At 34.9% G+C, this 14,191-nt stretch overlaps 1 pseudogene; it reads left to right on the top strand.

The window, feature by feature from the left end:
* The first annotated feature begins 346 nt into the window (after positions 1-346).
* Positions 347-874, top strand: LOC141516279 (adenylate kinase isoenzyme 6 pseudogene; annotated as a pseudogene).
* Positions 875-14,191: the final 13,317 nt, after the last annotated feature.

Raw genomic sequence — 14,191 nt, 5'->3', positions numbered from 1 at the left:
ATTTGTGATTCTTTAGAGTGCCTCAATGATCCTCACACAATCAAAAATTTCAGCCTTTCATTATCTTTAAATATGGTTAGATGATCTTTCATCTTTTTTTCCAATAGTTGTAAAGGTAATATGCTTATTTTTTGATCCAATGAAGGTCACCTGACTTTAGATGGGTTTCAATAGAGTTTGTCCTATGGAAATGAAAATGAAGACTTCTCTTTAAACCAAAGGATTGTCCTAAAGGCAGCAAATATTACTGAATCTTTAGGTAGAGATAGTCAAAGATACAAAAGTTTCGGCCTGCTGCTCCCTCGTGGAGGGCCAGCGCCGGGGTGGAGTTGGCGCCACAACCACCATGAGGCTGCCCAACATCCTGCTCACCGGTACACCAGGGGTTGGAAAGACCACACTGGGCAAAGAACTTGCATCCAAGAACAGGACTGACATACATTAATGTGGGCGATTTAGTGCAAGAAGGTAAATCATAGGACAGTTATATGATGATTTTGATGAAGAATACAAATGTCCTATTTTGGATGAAGACAGAGTAGTTGATGAGTTAGAAAATAAAATGACCAAAAGTGGAATTATTGTTGATTACCATGGCTGTGACTTCTTTCCTAAACGATGGTCTCATATAGTTTTTGTGCTTCAAACAGATAATTCTGTGTTATATTCAAAACTTGAAAAGAGGGGATACAGTGTAAAGAAACTACAGGACAACATACAGTGTGAAATTTTCCAAATTCTTTATGAAGAAGCCATGGCCTCCTACAAGCATGAAATAGTACACAGGCTGCCAATCAATGTGCCAGAAGAACTAGAAAGTAATTTAGATCAGATAATGAAATGGATTGAACAGTGGATGAAAGAAAATAATTGAACTTTGAAGGCAAAGCATGGATTTTCAAGGTGTTCTACAAATTATTTTCTTGATGACTTCTTCCTTCTTATGCAATAGGAATTAAGACAACATACACCACATTTTACTATCCAGAATTTTGTTGTACAAGTGGCACGTGGATAATATATAAGATTGAGTTATGACTAAATTTTTTTTTCTCCATGAGAAAACTGAGAAACCCCCAAATAAACGAAGAAGATATTAAGGATTTTTAAAGTTTAGATATATTCAATATTCTCATTTATTTTGGTTACCTGCTAAAGAGTAAGCACATTTGAGAAACTAGGTGGAAATCTAATAATTGACATGAAAAAGAAAAATGAAGACTAGGAAGAACTGCTGATTTTGTAAATAATAGAGCTTAAGGATAAAGCTATCAACATTACTTTAAGTGTTCTATTGGTGGTTAATGTTTGTTGTTTTTTAAATCTTGGAGTTGGTTATAAATTAGGATAGTCACAAAGTAAAAGATGAGGCTTTTAAGAAAATAGCATTTAAAAAAAATATTTTTAGTGGTTGTTTAGTCTGTTCACAGAGCTCTTTTGCCTAAAAATTCACTGCTGATACTAGCACTGATAGTTATCTCTTCAGGAAGAGTAAGTTGATCACATTTTCCATATATAGATGGGAAATAGCAAGTCTTCTGTGCACCATGGAAACTGTAAATATAAATTTATTGGTTGGCTAATTTAAGTCTTGCTAAGTAAGTTCCATGAAAATTCATGTGATAATGCTTTTCTACCATAGAGGTGGTGGAAATTATGAGATAAAATTTTAAAATATAGTGATTGTGTATTTCATGAAGATGTGTTTTAACATTGACAACTAACATTTTCCCTCTCCCTTTTAAAAGTATATTTCTATGCCTTATTGATATATTCTTGGACCATGAAGCAGGCCTTATTACTTTACCTAGGGTACTCTGCACCTCCTTCCTTTGCCTTTTTGAGGAACATCCCTTTCAAAGATCACCTTTGCTGCCTATAACTTCAACCAGAAGGTGATCCAATCCATCAGTGTTTTTGTGAGAGAAAGTCAGATTCATTGCTGGTAAGGTTCTGCATGTCCAACTTGCCTTTAGGCCATCTCCACTTGGACATATTATGGCTTCTTCAGTTTAGGCCCTCCCAGAGAGCACTAGATTTATAATTAGGAGAAAACTGAATTCAGATTTTGTCTGCTATAAACCATGTAACCCTGGAGAAATACAAAACTCTGAGCTTTGATATCATTTTATAAAAAAAATGTTAGTTGCACAGTGTTATTGAGGAAAGTTATTTATAGACTTAACAGTGACATAGAATTTTCAGTTATTTTTCCCAAACTTGCTTTCCAATTTCTATTTTTGTTTGTGATGCTATAATTCACCCTCTTTTCTATGTTCATTTGCAAAGTCCTGTCAGTTTTACCTCTGACAGCTTTTGGATCTCCCCTTCTCTATACTTGATTACCATCATAGGTAAGCATGGGCCATTGCAAAAAGCCTTCTGCTTCATCTTCCTCCTCTGGTCATTAGCCTTCTCTGATCTATCCACCACATCTACCAATGACATTATTTGCCACCCCTGTTTATTAAAACACCAGAAATTTGCTATTGCCTTTAGAATCAAACATCAATTTTTTTTTTATCCATTCTTTTTGACATTTAAACTTCTTAACCTGACCAATTTAGCTTTCATACAACTTGCCTCAGGTAAGTATTAAAGGTCTGAGGCTACATTTGAACTCAGATCTTTCTGACTCTGGGTCAGCATTCTCTCCATTGCACCATTACCTATCCCTCCCTTACTGATCGTTCCACAAAATGTGCCTTTTCCATTGAGTATCCTCAGACCTAGAATGCATTCCTTAACCCTGGTGCTTTAATTCCCAGTTTCCTTACAAACTCTCAACTCAAGCACCACATTATACTAGAAGCCTTCTCTCTATCCCCAAGTTACTATTGCCTTGTCTCTTTACCCCCTTCAAATAACCTATTTTTACATATGTATGTATCTATACATATATGTATATATATATATATATTTATATATATGCATATGTTCTATTCCTTGAAAGAATGTAAAACTGGAGGATAGAGACCCTTTCATTTTTGTCTTAGCAACTAACACAAGGGCCTGGCATAGCAGTACTTAATAAATTCTTTTTTTTAAAACATTATTCTTGTTGAATGTTTTAAAACCTTTGGTATTATGTTCAACTCTTCCCTTTTCCTCGCGTTATAGCTATTCATTCAATTCTCTTCCTGCTTCCTAAATCTGTCTCAGTCTCTCTTCCTTCTGCCTCTCCCCTACTCCCTTTATATAGGCCCTCAAAGTCTCCAGTATTTACTATATTACATAGGCTGAGATCTCCCCAGTTCTCACAAAATATGCCTTCACTTGTTCCTTCTACCCTAATCAGCTACTTTCCTAACTTTCTCCTTTCTCCTTCACTGACAATGAGATGCTTCTGCTCTATTATCACCTGTTTTTCCTTTTACTTGGAATTTTGTCCCAACAGTCTCCTGAAACTGCCCTCAAACATCAGACATTGCTGGTCATCTTCATCTATTGGAGCAATATCCTCATATGGCTTTAGAGACAGGTTACATCCTTGGTTGTCCTCTATATTAGGGCAACCTATTGGTGTCTTGATCTCCACCCCCCACCCCCAGCCAAGTGCTTAAAATGGATATTTCCCAAGATTCTGTCAGGTTGCCTTTTCTGTCTATATTCTCCCTTGAAAATCTCATTTGTTGCTATGATTTCAGCTCTTGGCATGACTCCAACTCTTTAGTCCCATCTCCATATCCAGCTGCCTGTGAGGTATCTCCATTTATGTGTCCCACCAGCACTTAAAACTCAGTATGTCCAAGACCATCTTCTGCACTCCCCCTAGCCCCATCCCAAACAAATTCAATGATACCTCCATTCATTCAACATCTCATTTTCAGAGCTTTATCATTAATATTAAAATGCAAGTTTATGGAGAGCAAAGGCTAATTTTATGTCTATAAGCACAGGAGGACAGAGTTAAGAAGTGAATGGAGGGCAGCTAGGACTCCAGCCCTGGAGTCAAGAGGACCTAATTTCAAATCCAGCCTCAGATTCTTGATACTTACTAGCTGCATGACCTTGGGCAAATCACTTAACCTCTCACAAAATCAAAAATGAAAGTGAATGGTACCTTAAAGGTAACTTGAGCCCAGAAGGCTGGGTTGCTCTAGATTACATGGGTAATAAGTGACAGAGAGTGGATTTGAATTACAATTCCAAATCTAGTTGCCTTTCTACTTCATCAAAGTTTACTTTAAAAGAAAATGTATCAAATAAACTTTGATAAATGCATCTAAAATTATCTATCATAATAAGAAACTGTTAGGTTTCTCACTGTTCTTTGAAACATAACATTCCATAATGCCTAAGGATTGTATTTGAGAGCAAGTATGATCTTTCAGAATTTTCTAGGGCTGGATATAATTACTCAAAAACCCAAAAGTTTCATACCTTCATCTGAAGCATTGGAAACAGTTTGTGAGATTCTTTCACAAAATAACCTTATATATAAAAACAACAGTCCTTTTAAAGTGTGGATAAGACTGGCAATGCCTAAATTTAAAAAATATATATACAGTTGTAGTAAGGTCAACTCCTAAAGAATTTCTAAGCAGCCCTGAAAACTGATTAGGAAGCTATAGCTTACACTGAGGCTTCAGGATTCATGGTAACTAATTTATCTTCTATTTCTCCCTTGTCTTTCAAATCCAGTCAGTTCCTCAGTCTGGTAGAGTCATGTTACCTTCCATATCCATTTCTTTCTTCTTTGTTCCCATTGTCACTAAATTCACACAAGCTCTCATTATGCCTAGACTCTTTTGGGGGGGGGGGTTACAAGGCAAATGGGGTTGGGTGGCTTGTCCAAGGCCACACAGCAGGGTAGTTGTTGAGTGTCTGAGACCAGATTTGGGCCCGGGTACCCCTGGCTTCAGGACTGGTGCTTTATTCGTTGTGCCAGCTAGCCACCTCCTAACAATGTAAAAAATAGTCTACTTTAACCAATACCAATATGATCTCTTTTCTCACACATGAACCTATGTGTTTTACTACTCCAAAAAAAGTGGCACCCTATTGCCTCCTGAAGATTAAGTACGAACATTTCTTAAATTCCAGCTATCTTTGTATTTTGTCTAGCTCCTCCTATTACTCCAATTTCCACCCTGGTATTGTGATCAGTCTTCATACCTAACCTTTCCCTGGTTTCTGCCTCTCGTGGAAAGAATAATCAAGGGGGTGACTAGGTGGTGAAGTGGATGGAGCATTGGCCCTGGAGTTGGGGGTGCCTGAGTTCAGGTCCAACCACAAACACTTGGCAATTGCCTAGCTGTGTGACCTTGGGCTGGCCACTTTAGCCCCGTTTGCCTTGCAAAAACCTAGAAAAAAAAAGAGTAATCAAATCAAAGCCCCTGTTCTAGAAAGGATACCTTAATCAATTGTTCTGAGAATCTAGTCACCATCACTTTGACTGCCAAGTCAAAATATCTTGTCTGGTCATCACTCTCTTAAAAGTATTACCTTCCCTTATGGGAATGATTTTTAAGTTATAGTTGTTAGGTGAGAAGAGTTTCCTTCACCAATGAAATCAAAACAAATGCAAAAATTGTATGAAGTGCTGAGGATCCAAAAATCAGAAGCTCACACTCTTTATTAGTACAACTCTGTTGTAGAACTTCAAGGCCCACCATTATCACTTTTTCTGGCTTGATCATCTTATTCCCCATAAATGAAACTACTACATTATCCCTCCAAGCCCTCCTCCTGGCTTATGTTAATAGCTTTGCAGAAAAATTGTCTGGTCCCTCTTCCACTGAATTTCTACCAATCTCTATCACCCCCCCCACATGATGTCCCTCAAAACAGAAGCACATGATCAGAATCTCAGAGTTGGTTTGGATGGCCTTGACTCTCCTGGTTGAATCAATATGAACAAAGATATCTTCAGCTCTACCTAACAAACTGTTGATCCATCCTTTGCTTAAAGACTGGCAGGACCTCACCTGGCAGCTAATGTATTTATTGTTTAATGCTGGTATCTTCTATGATGAGGTTTTTTTTTTGTCTTGCCTACATTCTGGAACATAGGTTCTATGATGGTAGAGATTATCATGTCTTGCACAAATTTTGTAGTTTTCCCAGAACTAGCATAGTACTGTGCACATGATAGGTAGACAATAAATATTGATTAGCTGTTACAAAAAGATATAAAAGTTTCTTGAATTCAGCAGACATCTAAAAGTATTGTTATGGACTTAGAAGATTTCAGGACTTTGAGTTGGGAAAAATTGGTGCAAATATTGATCTGGATCTAACAATAGTTGTGTTAAAGAAGTTGTGTCCAGTTTCTTTTAGGTTTGTTTTGTTCATTTATAAAATAAAGATAATAGTAATTGTATTATTTGTCTTTTGGATTTGCATTGAAAAATTGGAAATTGAGACAGTATTCAATAATTGGAGAATGGCTGCAAAAATTGTGGTATATGATTAGAATGGAAGAATATTATGCTATAAGAAAGGATGAGCAGAATGATTTAAGAAAAACCTGGAAAGACTTAAGTGAACAAATGCACAGTGAAGTGAGAAAAATCAGGAGAACATTGTACACAGTAACAACAATATTGTATGATTATCAACTAACTGAATTATTTAGCTATTCTTAGAAAGACCATGATCCAACAGAATTCCGAAGGATTCAAGATGAAAAATGTTATTCAGATCCTGAGAAAGTTCTGATGGAGTCTGAATTCAGTTTGAAGCAAACTTTATTTCATTACATGATATTTTTTTTCTTTTGGTCTGTACCTTCTTTTACAAGACAATTAAGGCAATGTGTCACTGATTTTACATGTGTAACATATTGTGTTTTCATATATTTTGGAAAAATAAAATTTTATTCAAAAATTGTTAAGCTATAGGTTTGCTCTGCAGAGACAAGGCGGCTAAGTCAAATCAGGGACTCTTCAAACTCTCCCCAACTCCCAAACCACACCAAATAACTTTAAATAATGACTTTAAATAAATTCTAGGGTAGATGTTATCCTAAAAAGACTGACTGATACTATTTTCCAGTCTAAGATGACTTGGAACATTATCATGAAGTATTTTGCACAAAGGTGAGAGGAAAGCAGTACAACCAGGGCTGTGCTGGACATAAGTGACCCTAACAATTCAGGAACAGGTAGCTAAGCAACTGTTTCAGGAACAGGGATGGAAGTTTCTAGTCTTCTCAGCCCAGAGATTGCTAAGGTCAACATGGAAGGTCAGTAGGAAAGGACTATCACACCAGGGTGAGAATGGATCAAAACTCTTCAGAGGCCTAAGCAGTACAGACCTGACTGAGGAGAACCAGAACAGTATTTACAAGTCACTGAATCAGCAACAACAGCTGCTTCCAGAGCTCTGGTAAAGGATTACAAGGGTCTCTTTGCTTTCACTGAGGCAGGACTCTGTTGTTTTGCCTATACTTTGATCTGGGTCACAGTCCTAGGAACAGGAAAAGCAGTAACATGCCAGATCTTGCTGCTACAGGGGAGTGGGAACTCCCCTCACAGTTTCAGGGAAGAAAGGAGTATGTGTGGTCACCCAGAGACCACAGCAAAGGCCAGAAGGGTAGTAAAAATCTCTTCTTAGATCATATCACCTTGTAAGAACTGAAAACTTGTAGGTCCCTAGAAGTATTTCTGAAAATATCTGCCAAAAAACAAATCAAAACAAAACAAAAGCAAACCCATTCTTTAACAAAGAGTCAAAATCCAATCATGAGTTGGGGAAATGAAAAAAAAAAAAATCCTGACCATAGAAAATTACTATGGTGATAGGTAAGAACAAAACATACATTCAGAAGAATATATCAAGATCAAGGCTTTTACATCCAAAGCCTACAAGAAAAAAATATGAATTAACTTAGGCCATGGAAGAGTTCAGAAGTGATTTTGAAAATCAATTAAGGGAAATAGTGAAAAAGTTGAGAAGAAAAATGAGAGTAATGTGGAAAAAACATGAAAACCAAATTAGCAGTTTAATGAAGGAGACACAAAAAATACTGAAGAAAATAACAATTTTAATAACAGACTGGGCCAAATGGAAAAAAAAAGAGGTCCAAAAAAAGTCAATGAGAAGAATGCCTTAAAAAGGAGAATTTGGGAAATGGAAAAAAGAGATATAGAATCTCAATGAAGAAAATAATTCCTTAAAGTATAGAATTGAGCAAAGGGAAGATGCCAAATTTGTGAGAAATTAAGAAACAATAAAAGAAGACAAAAATAATTAAAAACTAGAAGAAAACATGAAATATCTCAGTGGAAAAAACAACTAAACTGGAAAAATAGATCAAGGAGATTTAATTTTAAAATTATTGAATTACCTGAAGACAATAATTAAAAAAAAAAGAACCTAGATATCATTTAAAAGGGATTATCAAGGAAAACTGTCCTGATATTCTAGAGGATAAAATAAAAATAAAAAGAAAGGTATCCTGAAATGAAAACTTCCAGGAATATTATAATCCAATTTCAGAGCTCCCTGATCAAGGAGAAAATATTGCAAGCAGCTAGAAAGAAACAATTCAAAAATCATAGAATCACATTCAGAATTAGACAAGATTTAGTAGCTTCTATATTAAGGTATCATAGGACTTGGAATATGAAATTCTGGAAGACAAAAGAACTTGGAATTCAATCAAGGTTTAACAATACAGTAAAGTTAGCATACGTTTTCAGGGGAAATGATAGACATTTAATGTAGTAGGGAACTTTCAAACTTTCATGATGAAAAGATCAGACCTGAACAGAAAATTGGATCTTCAAATATGAGACTCAAGTGAAGCATAAAAAAAGGTAAACTGGCAATATTCTTGCATAGGAAGGTGATAGTGAGTCTGGGAGACCTCAGAACTCCAAACTTTGGATAAAGGAATTGGCAATTGTGATTTGTTGGTTGCTTTTTTAAAAAATCCCATTTAGTCATAAAAATGCTATTCTTATTTGAAAAATAACAAAAAAGTGAAACACCTTAATATTCTTCAGAATAAACAACAAATAATATAGAATAATATTTAGACATCTGGTTGACTTTAAGAATTAAACATGGCAATATTCAGGGTAAATTAGAATTAGCCTATTTATGATTTTTAATAATCATATTTCTAAAATTGAATTATACTCTCCATTGACCAAAGGTCTTCGAATTTCTTTGTTTTTAACATGAACATACCTTTAAAATGAGTAGGAGGACAGGAAAATACAGCAGAATGATGTAGCCAGTGAAATAGGTGTCAATATTATTTACTAAAGAAAAACTTTCATTATACCAAAGCAGAAAAGGAAACTTTTTTCATAGATTTCAATTTTCTGTCTACCCTGCATATCAGTGAAAAGAATATGGAAAAAAATGAAAATTAAGTAAGAATAATTATGAGAATGGCTCAATATGCCATGAATATGGCATCATTTATTAGTATATGATTACTAAAGGACCAAGTATAAAATTGTGTAGTAATAGCAATATTAATGTAGCAGGATTGTCTTCAAAGTCTAATAAATTCACTTCATTTTGCCACAAGCATACACACATACAACAGAAAAGTATTTATACATTGTGCATATTTATGTCTGTATAGATAAACATACAAATGTGTGTATGCATACAAATATGTGTATGTAAGTATATATGTGTAAAACATAATATATATGCAGAGATATGTTTATATCTATTTAAAGATATGAAGTCTAGTTGCTTATGTAATTACCAATGGTCCTGGAAAGACATAAACATGAAATAGATTAATAGGCATGGGATTGGATACCATTGTTATAGGGAATTCTTGGATAAATAAACTCTCTTCACTAATGAAAGTTGATATCTATGCTAATACTTATTAGAGTTGATTGAGAGAGTTGATTATTAACTCTCTAACTCTTGAAGAGTTGACTATCATGCCAATTAGCCATTCAATATGCATTTATTAAACTCGAAGAACATACTGAGAATTGTGTGACATGCTGGGGTTATTGAGAAAGATAGTCCCTAACATCAAGGCATTCACAGAGATAGTTTGTGTAAGAGACATTATTTGAACATTGTTCTTCCTGTTACTGAGTCCAGTTATACATTATGTTATGTGACCTCTCATTAGGTTAATAATATTGAAAAATATATAAGATTAAGGATTATGGGGTAGTTATTAAAATAGGAGTATAACTCTAGCTATAAGTGATCATTTTGAAATTAATATGCAAGTATTTTAAGAGTTGAAAAAATATATTGAGGCTGGAATTGAGCAAAAGAAAAAGTGTGGACTGGATTATTGCATTTGGAAAACTGCAAAGAATTTTTAAATAAACCTATATATCTCTGAACAAGAGATCTGCCTTTTTAAACATTAATGTTTTACTGTGATGCTGCATTGCTTCAAATTATAAAATTATGCTATGTCTACAAATTTAAAGTTGAGAGTACCTCAAAGGATAATAGAGAGATGATTAGTAGACATGAGTAGGTTGTAATATATCACCAATGAAGAATGTACAGGAGAATGGCATAAGAAATTTCATTAAGCAACTTTATGAATTAAAAAAAGAGATGAGTTAGTTCTTGTTCTTTGTTATACATCATATTCCATTTCCTACTATCACTTGGAATGCATTTTATTCTTCTATATCTTAAATCTCTAGTTTCTCTTTCAAATTCAGTTCAAATATAGTTCCTCCTTGAGGTTTTTTGCTCTTCCTACTTATTGCAGTGCCTTACTTTTATTTTGCTTATGTATTATATTGTGTATGTATGCAAGAATGAATGTATGTGTTAGCATCTTTTTGTTTTTGGGTGCATTATGTACAATTTTTTTCTTCCTTTTTCAATAGAATGTAAGTCACTTGAGGACAGAGGCAAAAAGGTAACTTGCTCTCATTCAACAGTGTAATAATGGAAAGAAGATCTGATTGAAGTTCCTCTGGCTTCTAATCTAATATTTCAATCTTTTTAAAATAATATGTTATTTTTCTTCATTTATATATAAAAATATCTATAATTGCTCCTTTCCATGCTGTATAAATATTATGATCTCCTTCAGCTTGGAGTGCTTATTAACCAGAATGACATCTACCCCTAGGGAATGGGAAATCTCAGAGAATAAAACTTCATGACTAACTGATATTTTCTATCATTTTATATTAACTATATTTTTTAAAATTTTGCAGTTTTAGGGTTAATAAGTGACACAGACGATGTCACTGAAAGTGGTGTGATTAATATATACTAGGGTTGCCCTTGTCTTTTCTCCAACAGGGATGTTTTTCCTAAAAGGTGATAAGCTGTCCCAGTGACCTGATTGACTTCTGCTTCTCTGTAGATAACTTTCATGTTCTTCTAAGGGCATAAAAAGTCCTCCCCACATGGAGTCAGAGCATGCAGTTTTGCTGATGATGCATTTCCTTATGGAGAAGGGGGAATCAAGTCTTAAAAAACTGCCAATAAATACTTTTTTCATATCCTCACACAATCTTCATTTTGTCTTAAAACTGAACCTTACATAACTGTGTTGGTGTTAGACCTGCCCTAACAATGGAAATAGAGGATAAGGTGGAATTTGACATACTTTCTGGTCACAAGAAATTAGAGCAGTAGAATACAATGACAAAGAATGCCCAAGTAGGTACTGCTACTCAGTCAATTCTCTCTGCTCCACAGAAATGAACTAATTATGTTAAGTAGTAGATATAGATCCCTGACTGTAACTGGACTTGAAAAAACAAAAACAAAACATATTTATATGAGTTTCTGTGTATTCTCACTCCTGAATCTTTGACCATGTCATTAGAAATAAAAGTTAAGTTCTACATTGAAAATTCCTGAGACTTTCTATTATAGGTCCTAGAGGATGACGTATGGTTCATAATATTCATTTATTTACTCTGATGTTGGCTATAGACATTTTGGAGATATGATAAATTACCTAGTAATTATGATAATCTATTAACACACCATAATTCAGTAGAAATTTAGTTTATTGCTTTAATTTTTCCTGTGATATTAAAAAGAATTAAAATTAAAGAATAAAACCCCACTATGAATATTTTGTCATTTCCTATGAGTACTTAATCTAGTATACAAAGGTCATTTGAATAGGGATCAGTGAAATATATGGTGTCATTAATTTCTTAGTGCAGGTTCCAAAAATATACCTCTAAGAATTTTGGTAAGGAAGTGGATAGACTACTGGCTCTGCAGTCAGGAGAATGTAGAATATGGGGAATGTTTCACAAGAATGTGAAGGGAGAATTGTTAGTTTACATTACAAAGACTGCCTAAATTGTTGCCTAAAGGTAGGTACCTGAGTTAGGACAAAAGCTTTAGCCTCAATCTGATTAAAACTGAAATTAGATCAGGTCTGCCTCATCTTGTTCTGAGATTAACCTAGGCTCTGTGTCCTCCTTTGAGCATGCTCAAGAAGGAAACTGCTCTTGCTCATTACTATAATGAGTAGGGCAGGAAAAATGTATCAATTAGATTTGTGACTCCAGCCAATGACTGGCATAAAGGGACAGTAACAAAGTCTTTCAAAGTGTATATAACATCTAACATTTCCAGGATTCACTGCCCCTCTTCCCTTAAGAGAGAGGTATGAGGGGTGGTTAGGTGGCATAGTGGATAAAGCACCGGCCCTGGAGTCAGGAGTACCTGGATTCAAATCCAGTCTCAGACACTTAATAATTACCTAGCTGTGTGGCCTTGGGCAAGCCACTTAACCCCATTTGCCTTGCAAGAACCTAAAAAAAAAAGAGAGAGAGAGGTATGCCATTTATTAAGATAAATAAATAAAACGATTTTAAACACTCTGGACTAAAGATTCACAAGTCATTTGTAACAAGGAGGACCTGAGTTCAATTTTGGCCTCAGTCACTTAAACTTATTGCCTTGCAAAAATCTACCCCCCCCAAAATAAAAAGACTTTGGGGATATTCTATATAAGAAGTTTGTGGGAAGGGGGAAGTTGAATTGTGATTTAGGATTGGAACTGATAGAATAAATGCACATTAACTATATTTGCATTACTGACAAGTTCTAGACCATCCTTAATCTTCTTGACTCATTTTGCCTCTGACTCCAGTTTCTCTGAGGAAAGAATGAGATTGAGAACTCTGCACTGCTCTGTCTCATGTCACCCTTCTTATGTAATGGGTCCTCCAGAATTGATAGTGCACCAAGAAGTCAGAAGGGAAAAAGGAAGCAGTGAAACAATTCAAAGACCAAGAAACTCTTGGAACATCTAGATCTCCACCAAAAGTTCTGTTTCCTTTCAAATAAGGCCATGAGATCAAAGAATTCTGGAAAAAGCAATTGACAAGTATGTCTTTGTACAACATTTTCCTCACTGTGCTAAATATAATGTGCAAGTAATTATTATTATTGATTATTATGATTATATAATCTGTGAGAATACCAATTTCTTTATCCTACTTTTTTCTTTTCCTTTTCTTTCTCTCTTATATTTCTTCTTCTTTCTTTCTTTTTCTTTATTCCTCCCTGACTCCCTTCTCTCTCTCTCTCTCTTTCCTTTTTTGCCCCCCTCTCCACTTGAAATGTCTCTCTGAAGGAACAAACTTTTGGATTTGAAGTTAGAGATGAGATTTAAAATTTTCCTCTTTGAATTTTTTTTGACATTATTTTTCTCAAAAAACGTTGGGACAACTTGCTCTTTATTCTTCAATTTTCATGCATGATTTTTTTGAAGCATAGCACTGGGAAAAATAGCCTTAAAATATTGTAATTCAGATGAAACCTCCTGACTATGCCTTTAAACCTTAATTATTGCTTTTACTGAATAGCAAATGATACATTCAACCCAAGCCTTTGTTACTTATTTGCATTTTGATGGCTTCCAACACTTTGTCAACCAGAAACTCTGAGGATCTTTACCTTCCCCACTGTTACTTTTATGTTGGTAAAATAGATCATTTTTTGTCTTAATTCTTACCTAGTTCTTAGTCTTTGAATAAGCATTGCTTCAGTGAAACTTCAGACAAATCATCTTGACACTTGTCTTGACATTGGACTCAGATGACTCTGGAGAAGGGAATGAGCCTTATGACTTTGAGCAGATCTGACTTAAACACAATTCACATTCAAGTCAACTCATCACTCCATTGATACTATTGGTTCCATTGTAGAACAAAGGAAAAAGAATAATAAAGCAAGCAAGTTAGTGCAACCACTCGGAAAGAAATGGGAATGAAAGATACGTAATTTTGCACTCTGAGATTCT

Source organism: Macrotis lagotis, chromosome 3 (assembly GCF_037893015.1).
Source record: "Macrotis lagotis isolate mMagLag1 chromosome 3, bilby.v1.9.chrom.fasta, whole genome shotgun sequence".
NCBI classification, from domain to species: Eukaryota; Metazoa; Chordata; class Mammalia; order Peramelemorphia; family Peramelidae; genus Macrotis; species Macrotis lagotis.
Note: the sequence above shows the minus strand (reverse complement) of the source record. Positions and strands in the feature narration are given on the sequence as shown.